The 17,212-nt window shown below is 36.0% G+C and overlaps 1 pseudogene; it reads left to right on the top strand.

The window, feature by feature from the left end:
- The first annotated feature begins 16,557 nt into the window (after positions 1-16,557).
- LOC128777958 (U6 spliceosomal RNA) lies at positions 16,558-16,658 on the top strand (annotated as a pseudogene).
- The last annotated feature ends 554 nt before the right edge of the window (positions 16,659-17,212 follow it).

Raw genomic sequence — 17,212 nt, 5'->3', positions numbered from 1 at the left:
AAAGAAAACAAAGTAACACCGGGAAAGAGATTTGAATGGAACTCAAATGGAGTCTTGGCTGACTGTGGGGAGGTTGACACTTATCACCATTGGTGAGGCTTCAAAGTAGCCAGAGGACACAGGGAAGGTGAAGTGGAAGCTGTTGACATACATGAGGAAAGTAGTTGTGAGAAAAAGGACAATCGTGTGCCAGAGGAAGTGACTCTGGCGAAAACTTCCTTCTAAAGGAATTCTTGGAGGTATTTCACAACATTCAAAGAGCAAAGGATAAAATATTGAAAGCTGATCCAAACTCAGAAAGGAGTATGACAACTGGCCAACACATGAGAGGATGCTCAATTCGTATTAGAATTTATATGACAACAAGAAGGCAATCACTGCTTAAACTACCCTTGATAATTTTTTTACAAATAAATGAAACACTTTAATTATTAATGTTTCTAATATTTTAAATAGCACCATTAAATAGGAGTTTTAATATTTAAAGGCATTTTCCTATATACTTAAAACAATAAAAGAGCTTTTTAATGGTTTGGCAACAATTTCTAGTGGTCACAGATCATAAATGTTTTCATTTATTAGTAAGATCACAATGCATGGTTTCAGCTTACACAACCATTCAGTGTTCCTACACTACTGTGCAAAGACTACCTGTAACAACAGCAACAACAAAAAATTTAATACAAATTGCTAAAAGGGGACTGTGGTTTCCTTCTAGAGGTTTATTTCCAAACCTGGGAGAGAGGAAAGAAGTTTACTCATTCACTGGGCTTTGATTACACTATAACAACTCAACTTTAATATTTCAGTCTCCTAGAGCATATTCCCAGTTTAATTCTCCACATTTTTCCCCAGAAGCTTAATCTAAATGCTGCGCAGGTTCTGATTTTCTTCCTTCCTGTACACAACTCAAGTAGCTTACACTTCTGGTAACAAAGTTGTGTATTGTTCTCACATGAGTGCAGATGTCTACATCACCCAGGAAACCAAAGATGCGATTCTAAAAGGAGCTCTCCAGGGCGTACAATTGACTGAGTTGCATTGGATGCCGATGCTAAATTGCACTGAGAGGTCTATGTACACATGTTTGAGTCCAATCATGGCTGTGGAAAGACTAGAAGAGCTTTAGCCAACTTGAGGGTAAAAAGAGCTCACAGGGAGCTGGTGGAATATTTTTCTCAAATTTGCAGATTGTCTAAATTAAACTTGCCAAAGTATGAACACAGATTGTCTCTTGTTTATTCAGACTCATAATGGCCCCAAAGAGCAAGTGATTGCCAAAGGGACAGAGTGACAAGAACAGAACATGAAGTTCCTATCCTACGATACTTTTTATTCCAAAGGATGTTATTTGGACTCTCAGATACATTTGCTCCTACTGTCAACATTATACATGGTGGACATGCCAGCACACAGAAACCTATTTAGCCCAAAGTGCAACTCAACTGTGGGGCTAATTGTTACATTGGTATTTTGCTAAAGGGTATTTATTTATTTAGCATGCTTATGACAGGGAATATACCCAGAACATAGGAACAGTATATAAAATCTACAGAAACTAACTTTAACTTGCATCATTTTGATTAGGGAACCCAAGATAAACAATTTAAAAATATCATTTATAATTCCATCACCCATTTATAACTGTTTACTATTTTGATGCATATTATCTGAGATTTGTTTCTGTTCAAACACATAGGCATATGAATACGTGTAATGCCATTTTTTAGCAAAAGCATAATACCACTATGCATTTCAAACCTGCTTTCCTTCACTTAACATATTGCAGATATCTTAGCAAGAAATATATATCTAGAATGTAATTGTTAATGGCTTTACTCATTAAATAAGTATAACTTGATGGATGTCTTTATTTTTGGCAATTAGATTGCTTCTTTTTGCATTATAAATATACATATATGTGTATTATTGAATATCTGTCTTCACATACTTGTTTCCTTTGGATAAATTTTTACAATGAAAATGTTAAGTCAAAGAGAATACCATATTTAGTGATTTTTATACATAATGTCACAAAATGCCGTCTAGAAAAGTTGTATTAGCTCGTATCCTAGCCACAGAGTATATTTGCCCAGTTGCCCACATTGCTGTCAACCTATTTTGTAAACTATATAAACTTGCCATTCTGATAAGCAAAAAATGTCATCTCCTTTGTTTTCAGTTGCATCTCTTCCTCCTTCTGAGACTGAATATTTTCTACATTTCTTCACCATATGTATTTCATCATTTACAAGGGTTTTTCTTTTTTTACTTTTGCCAAGTTTTCTATTAGAACTTTGATTCTATTAATTGGTAAATTTAGATTAAAAATGGTAACACATATGTTAAAGATCCTTTTCTTGTTTGTATTTTAATTTGGGGGATATTCATTTTACAATAAAACTATCTTGAGGTGGAGGCCATCCTCAATATGGCACCAATGTACAAACTATATTTTAAAAAGAGAAAAATATGTAAACTATTGGTACTATATCAAAGTAAAAAGCTTCTGCCCAGCAAAGGAAATAATCAACAAAACTAAAAGACACTCTATGAAATGGAAGAAGATATTTGCAAATGATATATGTGATAAAGAATTAGTATCCAAAATATATAAAGAACTTATAAAACTCAATACCCAAAAATGAATAATACAATTTAAAATGGCAGAAGACATGGACAATTTCCCAAAGAAGATATACAGATGGCCAACAGATATACGAAAAGATGCTCAACATAATTTATCATTAGGGAAATGTGAATCAAAACCACAATGAGATATCACCTCACACCTATAAGAATGGCTAAAATAAAAAACACAAGACACAACCGGTATTGGGAGATGTGGAGGAAAAGGAACCCTCATGCACTCTTAGTGGGAATGCAAACTGGTGCAGTCAATGTGGAAAACAGTATGGAGGATTTTCAAAAAGTTGAAAATAGTTTCAAAAAAAGAACTACCCCACAATCCAAAAATTGTATCACTGGGTATTTACCCAAAGAATATAAAAACACTAACTCAAAGGGATACATGCATCACTATGTTTATAGCAACATTATTTACAAGAACCAAATTATGGAAGCAACCCAAGTATCTAGTGTCCATAGACTGCTGAGTGGATAAAGTTGATGTGGTATGTGTGTGTGTGTGTGTGTGTGTGTGTGTGTGTGTGTGTACGTGCAATGGAATAGTATTCAGCTATAAAAAAAAAAAGAATGAAATCTTGTCATTTGCAACATGGTCAGAGCTAAAGAGTTATAATGCTAAGTGAAATAAGTCAGAGAAAGACAAATAACATGATTTCACTCATTTGTGTAATTTAAGAAAAAAACAAATGAGCAAAATAGGGAAAGGAGAGAGAGGGAGAAGGAGAGGAACCAAGAAACAGAATCTTAATTATAGAGAACTGATGGTAACCAGAGGGAAGAGTGGGGGATGGGTGAAATAGGTGAGAGGGATTAAGGAGTGCACTTGTGATGAGCACCGGGTGAGGTACGGAACTGTTGAATCACTATATTGTACACCTGAAACTAATGTAATGCTATGTTAACTAACTGGGATTAAAATAAAAACTTCAAAAAAAGAAAACTTTTATGAAATGAAAAATAATGGAAATATTACTTATATTTAAAAATATGGCTTCACTTTAAATACTTTAATATTTTGATATAAAAATTACATATTTTTTACACATAAATCATATTGCCTGCAAAGTGTCAGGGGAAGTCTAATTTTTTTCCCTTCTCAAACAGTTGTTCCTATACTGTTTATTAATAACATACAGTTAAGTTGTTTCAGATATTTTTTAGGTCTAGGATTGTCACAAATTTTTTAGACTTTGTCTATTTTTCTTTTTTGAGAGAGAAAGAGGGCACAAGTGAGTGAGAGAGAGACGAAGAGGGAGACAGAGAAAGAGAGAGAGAGAGAAAAACAGGGCTCACCTGAAGGGGGGGCTCATCAGAAGCGGGGCTTGAACTCACAAACCATGAGATCATGACCTGAGCCAAAGTGAGGTGCTTAAAGACTGAGCCACACAGGCACCTTGAAAATTTTTTATTTTCTTCCTACTATTTCCATCTTTTCCTGTAGATTCCTTAAGATATTAGCCATAGCTATTTTAATTTATTTTTAGGTTTATTTATTTATTTTGAAAGAGGGAGAGAGAGAATCCCAAGCAGTCTCCATGCTCAGTGCAGAGCCCAACATAGAGCTTGATCTCACAAACCATGAGAGCATGACCTGAGCCAAGATCAAGAGTCAGACGCTTAACCCACTGAGCCACCCAGGCACTCAACCATAGTTATGTTAAAATCAGTGTCAGCTAATTTCATCATCTAAATGATCTCTTCTGGGGTCACCTGGGTGGCTTAGTCAGTTAAGCACCTGACTTCAGCTCAGGTCATGATCTCACAGTCTGTGGGTTTGAGCCCCGCATCAGGCTCTGTGCTGACAGCTCAGAGCCTGGAGCCTGCTTCAGATTCTGTGTCTCCCTCTCTTTCTGCCCCTCCCCTGCTCACACTCTGTCTCTCAAAAACAAATAAATGTAAAAAAAACCCCAAAAACTAAAAAATAAATGATCTGTTCTGTCTCTATTAATTGTATTTTTCTCTTGACTATGAATTATTCTGTTTCTTCATATGCATAGATTTATTCTATTGTATACTAAACATTGCAAATGATACACTGTAGAACTTTTTAGCCACTGCTATCTTGAGTGGCTTTTTAAGCCACCGCTTTTTAAGTCACAGCTACCTCCTGCGCCATTGAATGCAACTGCATATAGTACAACTTACTACAGTATGTTTGTTTGGCTTTGTTTAAAGAAGCTATTCCATTCTTTTGATCTATTCTTCCCCCACTTGGATTCCAGTACAAAACTCTGTTATTTTCCTTTGAAGAGTATTGAGTTTTGTTCCAACAAACAATTAATTAGTGGAGGATCATTTTGAGGGTGTGGAGGTGTGGTTTCAGGCTTTGTGAAAGCAGGTGCATTTCACTTTGCCCTTACACTTGAGACATGGTTCTTACCCTTAAGCTATGACCCTCCAGGTTCCATGGACAGTCTGAGGTCTTTTCCAAACACCATTAAATCAGTAGGAATCAAACTGCAAACTCTATCTTCCCAGCATCCAGGTAGCTGCTAAAAATCTCTGTGCAGCTTTTCTCTGGAGCAGGTAGGGAAAGATAGGGCCAAGTGGTGGTAGGGCCTGAGATGGGTAGAGTCTTGTTCCACACACGTGCAGTCCAAGAATCAGCCAAGGATTTGATTTCATACACATATTTTAGGGTTCCCTCTTGTGTCTCCTTTATGAGATTTCCTCTAATTTTTAATAAAAATTCTTCTTTGTGTAATAATTTCAGGAGAGACAGGGCACCAGGGTGCCTCAGTCGGTTAAGCATCCGACTTTGGCTCAGGTCATGATCCCGTGGTTCATGAGTTTGAGCCCTGTGATGGGCTCTGTGCTGACAGCTCAGAGCCTGGATCCTGCTTCAGATTCTGTGTCTCCCCCTCTCTCTACCCCTCCCCTGCTCATGCACTGTCTCTCTCTGTCTCTCCGTCGACAGAGATAAGTGTTATAAATAAATAAGCGTTAAAAAAATTAAAAATAATTTCTGGAGAGGTAAGCAGATAAAATGCTTTGACCTGCTCATCTGCAAATGTCTTTCTTATCCCTCCAACGAACAACAGCTTTCCAGGGAATATAGTCTTCCTACCGTAACTGTGTTGACATTTCTTCCTCATCTTCTGGTATTTAGTTTTGCAGAAGTAGGACAACTGATTTTTGACTTTTATAAGGTTTTCTGATGGACATTTATTTAGTTTTTAAAATTTTTTAATGTTTATTTTTGAGAGAGAGAGAGACAGAGAGAGAGAGAGAGAGAGACAGAGAGAGTCAGCGGGTTAGGGGCAGAGAGAGAGGGAGACACAGAATCCAAAGTAGGCTCCAAGTGGCGAGGTGTCAGCACAGAGCCCAATGCAGGGCTCAAACTCACGAATCATGAGATCATGACCTGAGCCAAAGTCCAACACTCAACCAACTGAGCCACCCACGTGCCCCTCTGATTGGATATTTAAGGAGTTCCCCTTTATTTTTGAAATTTAATTTACAGTAGAATATATTAATTTTTATTAATTTTGCTTGGTATTTTATGGACCTATTTATTATAAAGATAAGTCTTTTTTAAACTTTCAGAAATAATAAGTGTGTATTTGTTTTTAAATTTTCTTTTGAAGTTAGTTTTTTATTTTTTCATTTGTGGCAGTGTTTCCCAAAATACCCATATCGTTAAAATCACTTAGTGTTTTTATTTTGAAAAATAGATATACCAAAGTACAAATCCCAACATACTGGACTAGCATCTTTGAGGAGGGGGCACAGGAAGCAGAAATTTTACAGAAGTGTTCAGAAAGCTGTTACATTCAAGCACATTTGGGAAACATTTTTAAACATTTCTTTTTTTAATGTTTATTCATTTTTTAATAATAATTTCAGGATTAGAATTTAGTGATTCATCACCTACACATACCACCCAGTGCTTATCCCAACAAAGTGTCCTCCTTAATGCTCCTTGCGCATTTAGCCAATCCCCACCCAACACCCAGCCAGCAACCCTCAGTTTTCTGTATTTAAGAATCTTTTATGATTTTTCTCCCTCTCTGTTTTCATATTACTTTTGCTTTGCCAAATATGATTTTCTAAATCTATTGTCCATGCTGTTTATATCCTATTCATTTACTTTCTTCCCCCTGTGTTATCTGATAGAAAAACAACTCAAGAAACTGGATCCTGCCCCAGTTTTCTGTGGTATCTAATGTAGTCCAATGACTCAATTGTTTTTTTCAAATTCAGTAATCATGAGCTACCAGAAATAAAGCTTTCCTAGTTTCCAATTCTATTTACATAAATGCAAGATCACCTTGAATCTTGTTGAGTGGACACATTTGATTTTTCTTAATTATCATTTTTCTTGAATAAGTCAGTTCCATAGGGACCATTTTGTCTGATTTGTCTTTTCCCTTTGAACTACTAAATCATCCCATGTACACATTGATTTTGTTATATTTACAAATCCAGAGAGATGGACTTCTCCACTGTTAGAGAGGATATATTTGTGACTCTATGCAAACCAAAGAGGAAAAGAGAAACATTGACACTTTCTATAATTTGTCTGTGTACTATGGTGATTATTCAATGAAAAAACTAGCAAGTACACTTAACACTGACTTGTAATGGCTCTTCCTTTGAGGAGAAGGGCTGAATCCCCAGATAGCTTAGAGATGGCCTACAAATATTATCAAGAAAATATCCTTTACTGGGGATGGAAGGAAACAGAAGGACCAAAACGTCTCAATTTACACCTTCTGATTCATTTTAATTTTTGAAACATATGAAAGTACTGTTCATTCAAAAAATGAATGAAGCTAAGGTAAAATCATATGCAAAATTTAAAGATAGAAGGTAGAAGGTAGAAGCAGTGAGGGCAGCCTCACCAAAAGTGTTTTTTTTAAATAATGAAAATTATCTTCTTTAGCAATGGAACTGAGTGATCACTCAATTCTAGTTTGTTTAGGATTTTTAACCACAAATCAGCTTTTAAATAAGAGTCTCTGAAAATTTCTTTGGAATCTTCTCTAATATGTTAGCGCTTTATTAAAGTAACTATGCCAATTCATACTTGCACTGGTCTATTAAGAAGCCATTTAGGTTTCAGAAAAGCAACAAGGTTCGGCAAAGGATAATCAGAGATCTTGATCAATACACTTAGAACAAGTATACCAATTTCTAGTCCCATGTTTCCTAAAGAAAGACCTTTAATATATATATATATTTTATTATCACCCATGCCAAGTTTCACACATCATGATGGAATTTTCAAGTAGTCATATATATTCTTAAAAAACAACCTTCCCCAGATGGTAGAGTGAAATACTGCTACATAAAGTCCCATCTTGCTTCTAAACTGTATAAATTAAAGGAATATTGATCTTAAAATACTAGTACAGTAAATAATTGGAGCTTTAGCTTGCACTACCACAGGCATTGTTAGAAGTTTTGTCTTCATAATGCTTCTCCCAAGCAAGCATTTAAATAGTCAAGCCATTAGCTCTTTATAAAGATCAACTTTGTCAACTTATTGACAGATTTCCTCAAGCACACATCTCTTTCTTAAGTCTGATTACTTGCTGTGGCATAGTGATGACAAAATGCACCATATTATCTGAACACTCATTTAAAGTAGCTATAAACACCTGCCTACAAGATGAATTCAGGTGCAAAGTGGGAGCAATCTTCTTACCATCTCTTAGTTAGCACACTAGTCTGAAGTCAAAAACTGAGTGTTCATTGGAGAAACGGCAGGGCATGAATTCACTGATATTAACTGCCCTGATACCAACACCACCAACATTTTTCCTCTTTGACAAATTGAAAACAGTCTTCATTTTATAGCAGACTGCTTAAGAAGATGATATTTTAAGCAAAAAAAGTTACAACATGGGCATTAGAATTCTGCATGAGAAAAAGTGATAGCTACTCTTATGAAAATGTTTACAGATTTAAGTTGAAATCACTTATTAGTGAAAATAATAGGAATCTATTGATGAATATAAGGTGTGAGCATTATTTCACATTAACTGGCATGAAGAAAAAAATAGTTCTTTTGGTGATGGAAGCTTTCTTGAACCTTCTTTTTAATTTTGCTTTTTGTTTGTTTGTTTGTTTGTTTGTTTGTTTAGAAAAGGCATTGGACTGGAAATGAGACCAAACAAGTTGCCCTGCAGGGTGTCTGGCACATAGCAAGTCAGTAAATGTTCATTTAATCAAAAATCAGAATTGAGTTCCGAATCTATCACTTACCACTTTGTGATCTTGGATATTCTGCTTCTCTATCAAGAGCTTTCTCATCTAATATAACAGTATATTCCTACAGAATAATATGTTACAGCATACATAAACATTTGAATTGTTTGAATTACTATCTGCTTCACTTAGAAATTACTGTCTTCTTTTGATATCAGAACCATGCTGGAACAAGCCCAATATTCAACTATTTGCTTTAATTTACATGCTTGTGTGGACAAAACATTAACATAATTGATAGGAATCCACCATTTGGCATTATGTAGATGGACTAAAAACAAGCTGAATTCTGCAATTTTCTATTTATTCCAGTGATCTCAAGCTCTAGCAACAAAGCATTTCCACATGTCAATTCAGCCTGCCTTGTACTTGAGCAGAATATTAGAAGTAGAATGGGGGCTTATTTTTCTTCTAGGATATAGCTCTCCCTGGGGTGGGTTCTCTGCATCCCATACACACAAAGTTGAGCCTCTCTTCTTTATCCAGTGCTCCCTCATTGTTTGCCTTGTTTTTCTGAGTATTTTCCAGATCCCATCCACTGTTGCAATCAGTACCTACCCTGAGCCCTAGTTTTCTTGATTGGTGTTCTGATGTCCTGCCTAGTTCTTACTAGTATCCTCCTAGCAAAATTCAGACTCAATTCTCTCTACTCACCTCCCCCTACTCTATATCCAGTCTTGCAAAGGCACTGGCTGGAGACTTGATTTAGCCTGAACCAACCTTCTGAGACATATATCATCATCACCTGCCTATTAATTGATCCAATAATTCTTCCAAACTCACTTTCAGCTGTTGGTCTTAGGTCCTATCTCACTGTAGAATTGAAACAATTAGAAGAGCACTTCCAGATCCCAACCTGCATCTATAACCTATATGCTCTGCCTTCTTTCTTATTACTAGAGATGAACTATGCCTATATCCATCTAAAACCAAGCCATCCACATGAATACTGGATTCCATCTCTTCTTTACTACTCAAGGACATCTCTCTAGCAATTCTCTTCTGTCTCTATTACATTAAGACATCTTATCTGCTAGTATATTAATATATAAATGCCTGGTTATTTCTCCTATCTCTAAAAAAAAAAAGTTTCTTTTACTGCTGCCAGGAAGCACTATATCGCTTTGTCTTCCTAGAGCAAACTTCCTTAAAAGTATTGTCTACACTGTCTCCATTTGCCTTCTTCCCATTCTTTCTTAAACTATTAAATGTATCACATATAACATCCACACTGCCAATTATTTCTCAGTTCTCATCCTCCTTTGCCTATGGATGGCATTTTATAGGGGTGAGCTCTCTCCTCCTTGATACACTTGGCAACTCTACTCTTTCAGTGTAAGAGTCATCCTTCATCTGGGCTGAGAAAAATCCAGGAAATCCCTTGACACTCCTTCAAAATATATACAGGATCTGAAAACACCTACCACCACCATTGCTAATACCCAGCTGGAGCCATCATCATCTTCTAACTGGTCTTCCTGTTTCCAACCTTGCCACATTACAACCTCTTTTCAATCTATCAGCTAAAGCAATCTCTTTAAAATGCAAGTCATTTACATTTACAGGTCTCTCGTTCAAAATCTTCCAATGGCTCCCAGGCTCATTCAAATAAAACCAAAGTATCTAAAATCACTTACAAGGACCTGCATGATATGATCGCCAATCCACTCCCCTCATTTGTTCTGCTCGAGGACACAGGCCTTGTTGTTTTCTCAAACATACGGCCAGAAGAACCCCTCTGCCTTTAAGGTACTGTCCCCCTCTTACTGCTCATTTATGCCTCCAAGTTTTCTGTGGGTGTATCTGCTTGGAGGAACCTAAAGATGTAGAGAACCCCAACTGCAAGGGAGTATCAAAGTGTAATTTGTACCAGACTATTTCTGTAATATAAGAAGGCCATATAGAAGAGGGAGGAAATGCTGCTGAGTAGGCCAATCTAGTTTAAATGTCACAGCAGTGAATAACTAGAATCTAGTGGGGAGAAAAGGTACTGGAAATCATAATTGACTTTGCATCAATGAACAAAAACAAAGAGGCTGTCTTTGTATATGAAATCAACAAAATAGCATACTTAACCTTGAAAACAATAGCATTAATTATACATGATAATTTGAATAATATAACAGACATATCTTATGTAAACTATACAGCAGAATGTCAGATTTAATAGGTCCTCCATAAATACATACATGGTCTCATTGTCACCATTTACAGAAGTGATATATAAAATTTCCATTTCAAAATCTGACAGAATTTTAAGAACCTTCTCCAGTGCAATTTTTAAATAAATGTGCTTACTTCTGGTATGAAACAGAGAGATTCATAATGACTGGCTCAATACCACAGGCACAACAGTAGATAAATTCCAAGAACTTGGTATCTCTATTTATAAGAACAGTTTGATTCTGCTTTAAGTAAGACACTGTGGTTATTTGAAATAAAACACCAGAAGAGCATATAAATGAAAGTGGGCAACACATATGAGTCACTTCCTCATGGCAAGTTTTATAGTTCAACAATTCTGAAATCCAACAGTAACATCGAAGTCCTGACTTGGTATTACTTTCTGCTATTGCTGCATTTCTTCCACACCACCACTCCAGGCCTTTCAGATTCTATTCAATCACTAATGAAACTGCCAACCCAGCTCAAAAATGCTTAACCACTGGATTATTTCCAGGATTTTTGCGGCACTTTTCTTGGAAATAGGTTTGCTACTGTATTCAATTTCTACACCTTCCAGACCATCATCATTCACAACGCTCTACTTCAGATTTCAAATATTCTTTTTCCTGGGACTATCCACTGTTTCCTGTGGGATAGGATGGCAGCTCCTTTTGCTGTACTTTCTTACTAAATGCTATAAGTTTACTAAATGTTGTAAGTTTTATAGCTTCCTAAACATAGTTAATCGAATGAGTACATATTGGTATTGAGAATGGGGTAATGAAGAAGATTGCTTTGATGGCTTCACTGAAGAAGATAGCATGCAAATAGCATGAATTCTTCATCTCAAGATTGGCTTCAGTCTAACTACTAATGCTCCAAGGAGCTTTCGCTACATTTTTACCTTGTGATAGTAGTGGCTGCTTGTTTTTTTTTTTTTTTTTTAAATATGAAATTTATTGTCAAATTGGTTTCCATACAACATCCAGTGCTCATCCCAAAAGATGCCCTCTTCAATGCCCATCACCTCCCCTTCCCTCCCTCCCACCCCCCATCAACCCTCAGTTTGTTCTCAGTTTTTAAGAGTCTCTTATAGTTTGGCTCTCTCCCTAACTTTTTTTTTCCTTCCCCTCCCCCATGGTCTTCTGTTAAGTTTCTCAGGATCCACATAAGAGTGAAAACATATGGTATCTGTCTTTCTCTGTATGATTTATTTCACTTAGCAGAACACTCTCCAGTTCCATCCACGTTGCTACAAAAAGCCATATTTCATTCTTTCTCATTAAGTGGCTGCTTGTTGTTAAAGAAAGTGACAAATACTATGCTTTTACTAAATGAGGAGAATATTTTTTATAATAAGAGATGCAAATAGTAATAATTTTTGTCATAAATTATGAATATATAAAACATAACACTGCACCTTAATGTCTTAGCGCTAATTAGCAGTACAGCATCTAGGAGATGGAGGAACCCCAGTTGGGACATCAGTCTTTGCCTGAATGTAACTTACAATTTATTGTGGGAGACAAACTGTAATCAAATAATAACACAAATGAATACAAGGTACTTCAAAGTAACATGCTTATAATTGGGGGCTTTCACTGAGTAAGATTAGTGAGGGAAATTTCAAGTAAAATTTGATCTTGGATACAAAAAAAACAGTTGGAATTAATCAGGTATAAAGGGAAGGTAAGAGGAGTCTCGGCAGAAGATAAAGCAAATGAAAATCTGTTGGTGTGGGAAGAGCATAGCAATTACTAGACACCGAGAAAAGGCCAGTGTGGATGTAGAGAAAGGGGGCACAGGTGAAGGGGCCAGACTATGCAATGGCTTATTAAAGAGATTGGTTTTTATCCTAAGAAAAACTGGGAGATTGTTTGAAGATTTGTATGTAGTTGGGTGACAGTTGCATTAAAAAGCAAACATGATGGCTGTAGCAAGGGGAAATAAAGTTCAGAAAGGCACGGAGAAAAATTCAAACATAAACACTGCTGTTAATACTGAAATTTAAATAGGGAGAAGATGTGGACAAAATAAGACATTTAATACTTTCTAAACTATGCTTCATGAAATGCAAATGCAAAATGTCCTCAGGTTAAGGGGTCCAATAACTTTGGGAAATGTTGATTATTCCCTCTCTTGGAGATCTGCAGAAAAAGTAACTTATTGAAGGGTAATGCTGTGAAATAATACAGCTAGAAAACAAAGCGTATTTAACTTTGTGGAACCCATAATAGCTTAACTGTATCTAATCTTAAAACTTACTGCACACAAACTACCGATATAGACTATCTCCTTAAAAGGCACAGGACTAGATTTTAGTAGATGGCTCTAAATTTTCACATTGCTATTATAGAGAAATATTTTCCCCTTAACTTTTTAAGAATATTAGAGAAGAACAAGAATTTAAATTATTAGACTATTGCAACTACAGAAACATGAAATAATTCTGGAAGTATTAAAAATAGTGAACAACAGGTTTACACTTAAGGAGCTATTGTGGGGGGAAAAAGTAATTTAAAATATACACATTTTAAAATGATAAAAATTATTAGATACCTCTAAAATATATTAAATGGAAGTTTGAGCAGTAGTGAGGCTCCAAGCTGTCCTTGATGATCCATGCCTCCTACTATTTATACCCTTGTTTAGTACTGTCCCATGCTGAATCATGGTACTGTTGACCAATTAAATGTAGTGTGAGTGACTGAATTTCAAGGCTAGGGTATAAAAAAAAAAAGACTATAAGTCCCACTTTGGGTGTTTGGGTTCTTGGATTGCTCATTCTGTGTGAAGTCAGCCACTATGCCATTAGGATGTTCAAACTACCCATTAAAGAGACACCAGTGGAAGGAGCTGAGGTCTCTGAGACCAATAGCCACCATTAAATCACCAGCCAGCTTACAGTTGGAGTGAGCCACCTTACAGCAGATCCTCCAGCTTAAGTCATGCTTTGAGATGACCATAGCTGTTGGAGAGACCCTAAGGGAGAACTTCCTGGTTGAGTCCTTAGTAAATCCCTGGCTTAAGACACAATGAAAGATAATACAAGATTGTGATTTTAAACCACTAAATTTGGGGGCATTTGAAAAAAGCAATAGGCAACTGACATATAGAGTTCTTTTAGAAAATGTGCTGAATGATACTTTGTCAAGCACTGTACATTGCCAATTTAGCATTAAATTTTGTAAAGGCATTTTATTTGCCTTCCAAATTAGGTTATACTATGCTCTTCAGAAAGACACTCCAAGGATATCACCTGCTAATCTGCAGGGAGAAAAAAATTAAGATTTTGTGATATAACATCCCAGATACTAATGTATAACCCTTCTTTAGTGAAGGCAAATTATTACAGAAGTAGGTCTTTAAGACTATCAAATATTGAATAGGCCAAGCCTTCTCTGGTGATGAATATGACATAAAGGCTTTGAAAACTGTGTTAGCCACTGTGAATGAAGTGAAAAATTTCACAAGGTGAAGAGAATGAATCTCACACTTTGCAAGGTCTTTCCCTTAATAGCATCCACCAAATTCTTTCCACTCCTATTTTCTATATAGACTACTCAATTAGGGATAATAGGGGCCCGAGAAAGAATATAATTCATTTCCACAATCCTAACACTTCACTTTATCTCAACCTCGTTCCTCACTGTTCACCTTATGTTTCTAACAGAGAAAAAAGGATCTTGGATTTTTTTTCTTTCTCTTTCTTCCCCACTCCCAACCATTTGAGTAGGTCTTATTTGAGTAAGAGCATTGCTCCAAATCAGAGACACTTGGAGGAAAATGTGAAAGAGCTACGGACAATCTATAAGTAAAATGAACCATTGGATAAGTAAGATTTGACTACTTAACTTTTCAATATATTCAGTTTTACTTATTTTAAAAATAGCCCAGAAACAGACCCACACAGATATAGTCAAATGATCTTTGACAGAAAAGTAAAGGCAACTCAATGGAGAAGGGAGAGTCTTTTCAACAAACGATGCTGGAATAACTAGACACCATATTGAAAAAAAGAAGAACAGTTTAGACACAGTCTTTATACCTTTCACAAGAATCATATCAAAAGGGATTATAGACCTAAACGTAAAGTGCAAAATCCTAAAACATCTAGAAGAAAACATAGGAGAAATTCTAGGTGTTCTTAGGCTTGGTAAGATACTTTTAGATGCATATCTAAAAGCATATCCATGAAAGAAAATTGTTGCCTTTCATTAAAATTAAAAATGTCTGCTCTGAGAAAGACACTACTAAGAGAATGAAGACAAGCCCTAGACCGGGTGATAATGTAGGCAAAATATGTATCTGATAAAAGACTTGTATTCAAAACATACAAAGACTCAACACTTAACAACAAGAATACAGGAAACCCAATCAGAAAATGGGCAAGAGATCTGGACACCTCACTATGGAGAATATACAGATAACAAATAAGCACATGCAAATACACTTAACATCACTTGTTATTTGAGAATTGCAAATTATACAACAACGACTATATCACGACATACTTATTAGAATGGCTAATCCAAAAACCTGACAGTAACAAATACATAGTTACATATTTATTCTTATTTTTTTCTTTTCAAATTTTATTTAAATTCTAATTATTTAAAATGCAGTGTAATATTGGTTTGAGGAGCAGAATTCACTGATTCATTACTTACATACAACACCCAATGCTCAATGCCCTCCTTAATACCCATCACCCATCTGGCCCATCCCCCACCCACTTCCCTCCATCAACCCTCAGTTTGTTCTCTACTGTTAAGAGTCTCTTATGGTTTGTTTCCTTCTCCTTTTCTCCCCTCCCATAAGTTCATCTGTTTTATTTCTTAAATTACACATGAATGAAATCATATGGTATTTGCTTTGTTCAAAGAAGTGAAACATTTAGAAGGAGCTGAAGTGGAAGCTTGGTCATAAAGTCCATTTTTCTCTAAAACTAAAAAAACTCCTTGTATCTAAGGAACAAAAGCAGATATGGAATGTACTTGGTTATAGTGCTGGGTAGAACACACACACACACACACACACACACACACACACACACTTTCTGTTTATCTGATGTGGAAAGTAGAGATTGGGCAATATATTTTGAAGCAAAAGTAGCAAATAGATACTGCTGAACCACAAAAAAACAAACATTCTCAGATCTTCTAATGCCAAAACTGTCAGAAGGCTACAGGGCTAACCCTTCAGAACATAAGATGTGACAATAAAAATTATGTGGTTGTGTGAAATGGTCAAATTAGCATAAAATCATTTATGGTTCTCCTCTTCCTTCCCTTCTAAGGCATCATCTTCACTCAGGTTTCCCTGGGTCCTTTATTTCCCAAATTAGGACTAATGGATGAAGAAAATTGGAATGTCAGTAGGCCACTTTAGATTTTAAAAAGACATGGAAAACTAGACGATAAAATTAAGAATTTCTATTCACCAAAAAATACTAACAAGAATACAAAGGCAGCACATGGAGTGGGAAAAGTTATTCATTATCGTATATCTTAAAAATTCTATCCTCATGCTCATTTTGGTCACACACTAAAATTGGAACAATACAGAGAAGATTAGCATGACCCCTGTGCAAGGATGACACACAAATTCATAAAGCATTCCATATTTTTGAAAGTTTCTAAGGGAGTAAATCTTAAAAGTTCTCATCACAAGAAAAAATTAAATTCTGTAACTATGCGTGGTGATGAATGTTTAAAAAAACTATCATTAATATATAAAAACCTTTATAGATCGATAGGAAAAGAACACACAAATCCAGTACAAAATGGGCAAAAATTGCTGAACAAATACTTTGCAAAAGAGGATATCCAAAAAAACCAATGAAGATATGAGTTCAACTTCATCAATCATCACAGAAAGGTAAGTTAAAACCACAAAGAGATATCACTACACACCTATCATAAACAAGAAAAGGAAAACAGGGGCACCTGGGTGGCTCAGTTGGTTAAGTGCCTCACTTCAGCTCAGGTCAAGATCTCACAGTGGGCAGGTTAAAGCCCCACATCAGGCTCTGCGCTGAGAGCTCAGAGACGAGCCTGCTTCGGTTTCTGTGTCTCCCTCTCTCTCTACCCCTCCCCTGCTTGTGCTCTGTGTCTCTCTCTCTCTCAACAATAAGTAAACATTAAAAAAAAGAAAAGGAAAACAATGGGAAATAGGTGTTAGT

The sequence above is a fragment of the Panthera pardus genome, unplaced genomic scaffold (genome assembly GCF_024362965.1).
Source record: "Panthera pardus isolate Hobbes unplaced genomic scaffold, ASM2436296v1 HiC_scaffold_17, whole genome shotgun sequence".
NCBI classification, from domain to species: Eukaryota; Metazoa; Chordata; class Mammalia; order Carnivora; family Felidae; genus Panthera; species Panthera pardus.
The sequence above is the reverse complement of the archived record's forward strand: the minus strand, read 5'-3'. Positions and strand labels throughout refer to the sequence as shown.